The sequence below is a fragment of the Cervus canadensis genome, chromosome 9 (assembly GCF_019320065.1).
Source record: "Cervus canadensis isolate Bull #8, Minnesota chromosome 9, ASM1932006v1, whole genome shotgun sequence".
Classification (NCBI taxonomy): domain Eukaryota; kingdom Metazoa; phylum Chordata; class Mammalia; order Artiodactyla; family Cervidae; genus Cervus; species Cervus canadensis.
In genome coordinates, this window is record NC_057394.1 from 71,304,186 (window position 1) to 71,307,833 (window position 3,648).

A 3,648-nucleotide genomic window follows, 5' to 3' on the forward strand; every position below is an offset into this window, starting at 1 on the left:
AGGTGGCGCTAGTGGTAAAGAATCCACCTGGCAATGCAGGAGAAGCAAAGCGGTTCTGTCCCTGGATGAGGAAGGAAGTAGGAAATGGCAACCGGCTCCAGAATTCTTGCCTGGGAAATCCCATGGACAGAGGAGCCTGGCGGGCTACAGTCCATGGGGCCGCAGAAAGTTGAACACGACTGAGCACGGCACAGCAATCAATGACTCAGTAAACCTCTATTCAGACGATGCTGTGAAAATTAACCCAAAATTCCCAGTTTAGAAAGAAGACAGCTGAGTCCTGAGAAGTACAGCTCAGTTCCCACTGTTATAATAGTTATCATGTATTAATGCCAGTTATTATTCTGAAATTTTTTGGGGGGGGGTCTGTGAATCATGTGGGATCTTAGTTCCCCAACCAGTTCCCCCACCAGGGATCGAACCCATGTCCCTGCAATGGAAGCATGAAATCCTAACCACTGGACTGCCAGGGAAATCCCTATTCTGAGTATTCTCCATGTACTATTTCATATATTTCTCATACAGATGACCCTGGTAAAGATAATCTGCATGCCCATTTTACAGATGGGGGAGAAAAACACGAAGCAGTAAAGTTAACTAGTGTCACACAGTAAGTTCATGGTAGAACCAGGATTTCCTTAAATCTAGGCAACATGAGCCCAGAGCCTATTTCTTAACCTACTATGACTGTTGCATCATTTCCACATCAAGCCATAACCCAGGATGTATGAGGAGCATGCAGAGGACAGGAGTCTAAAGCAGAATGTCTCTGACTGTGCGTGTGCTTGTGTGTTTGTTTTAATCTGTTTCTGGTCCCCAGCCGCCTTTTCTTAAGTTCTAATATTCCATATTAATTCTTATAATTACAATCTGTGGATGACAGCCCTGCCTGGTTATTAATGTAATTTGAGTTTGTGGAGAAGGCAATTATGACTATCAAGCAGTTGGCAAAAGTAACCCACAATCTGGGAGGTTTTTTCAGAAGAAGTTGCTAAGAAGAAAATAACTACATGTTTGGGAAGAAAAAAGACCAGGAAAGTTGAGATGAGCTGGGAAATCTCAGAAGTTGTTTTGTATTGTTTTGTTTCCACAAATAAAATATCATTTGGAATATTGGTATGAGAAAGATGAACATCAGGAAATTAGAAGATTAGTGTTTTCTGTATTGGAATGAGTGCAAAATTGCCCTTGTTTCCAAGTCATATGATGAAAGAAGGACTTCTGGGGTAGGAGGGAGCTTGGGGATCTGGATTCAAGAAAGAACTGTATAATTTGGGAGCTGTTATCTTTGATAAGGGCTTCCTGATGGCTCAGTGGTAGAGAATCCACCTGCAATGCAGGAGAGGTGGGTTCAATCCCTGGGTCAGGAAGATCCCCTGGAGAAGCAAATGGCAACCCACTCTAGTATTCTTGCTGGGAAATCCCACAGACAGAGGAACATGGCAGGCTACAGTCCATGGGGTCGCAAGAGTCGGACATGTCCTGGCAACTAAACCACCACCACCACCGTCTTTGATAAGTTACTTATTCATTCATACAACAAGTGTCTGTTGGATGATAGCTATGTGCCTGCATTGTTCTAAATGCTAGAGGTGTCATGGCAGAAAAAATAATAGACTCAGTTATTCCCTCACTGAAGATACAGTGTACAGGTCAGGAGTCAACATTTTCTGTAAGGGATAAACAGTAAATATGTTAGATTCTACAGGCTATACAGTCTCTAAAAAGCAACCGCTCATCTATGTTATGGCTGTTTTTTTTTCCATTTATTTTTATTAGTTGGAGGCTAATTACTTTACAATATTGTAGTGGTTTTTGCCATACATTGACATGAATCAGCCATGGATTTACATGTGTTCCCCATCCCGATCACCCCTCCCACCTCCCTCCCCATCCCATCCCTCTGGGTCTTCCCAGTGCACCAGCCCTGAGCACTTGTCTCATACATCCAACCTGGGCTGCCAATCTCTTTCACACTTGATAATATACATGTTTCAATGCCATTCTCCCATATCATCCCACCCTCGCCTTTTCCTACAGAGTCCAAAAGTCTGTTCTATACATCTGTGTCTCTTTTTCTGTCTTGCATATAGGGTTATCGTTACCATCTTTCTAAATTCCATATATATGCATTAGTATACAGTATTGGTGTTTATCTTTCTGACTTACTTCACTCTGTATAATGGGCTCCAGTTTCACCCATCTCATTAGAACTGATTCAAATGTATTCTTTTTAACGGCTGGGTGTATATTCCATTATGTATATGTACCACAGCTTTCTTATCCATTCATCTGCTGATGGGCATCTAGGTTGCTTCCATGCCCTGGCTATTATAAACAGTGCTGCGATGAACATTGGGGTGCACGTGTCTCTTTCAGATCTGGTTTCCTCAGTGTGTATGCCCAGAAGTGGGATTGCTGGGTCATATGGCAGTTCTATTTCCAGTTTTTTAAGGGAATCACCACACTGTTCTCCATAGTGGCTGTACTAGTTTGCATTCCCACCAACAGTGTAAGAGGGTTCCCTTTTCTCCACACCCTCTCCAGCATTTATTGCTTGTAGATTTTTGGATAGCAGCCATTCTGACTGGTGTGTAGTGGTACCTCATTGTGGTTTTGATTTGCATTTCTCTGATAATGAGTGATGTTGAGCATCTTTTCATGTGTTTGTTAGCCTGTTATGGCTGTTTAGTCACTAAGTCATGTCCAACTCTTTTGCAACCCATGGACTGTAGCCCACCAGGCTCCTCTGTCCATGGAATTTCCCAGGCTAGAATTCTAGAGTAGGCTGCCATTCCTTCTCCAGGGGGTCTTCCTGACCTGGGGCTTGAACCCATGTCTCCTGCATTGACAGGCAGATTCTTTACCACTGAGCCACCAGGGAAGCCCAAAAGTGACCAAAAACAACTTAGAAACAAAAAGACATGGCCATGTTCCAGTAACAGTTTATTTACAAAAAAATCAGTGGTAGGGCAAATTTGCCCAGCTGACTGCAATTAGCCAACCCCTGATCTAGAGGAAGAGACAAACATTAACCAAATAATTATGTGTATGGTAACATGTGCAAAGGCCCTGTGGCACAGAGGACACATGTAGTTTAGTAGGGTTGATCGAGGCCAATGGGGCTATTGCTAAATGAGTGAGGGACAGAGCATGTGAGTGAGGTTGGAAAAGGAGGGAGAGACAGACCAGCAGTTCTTTTAGGACACGTACGATTTGCATCTTTACATATTAACCATTAGCAATCATTGGATTATTTTAAGCAGGACGGAGATATCAAATTCAAGTGTCAGAAGATCACTCACTGCAGTGTGTACAATGCATTGGATGAAATTTCCTCATCTGAAACTTAAGGATGGAGATACATGCCCTGTGGACTGGACAGTTCATTATGATAAGCAAATTACATGTGGTATAAATGTGTTTTATAAGATATAAATGATATCGACAACTACATAGGAATAATCTACAAGAAGCAACACAACCAGAAGGTCCTATACATACTTTTGAATTTTCTCTATGAACAGTGGCAGTCTGAGCTCAGGAAGGCAATCGTTTTGTTTATGTTAACAGACTTCCTTCACCAGGGTAACTAATCCTTAGGGTGCTCGTGAAAGAGGAGGAACTTCTCTCGCTCTCTCACTCTGC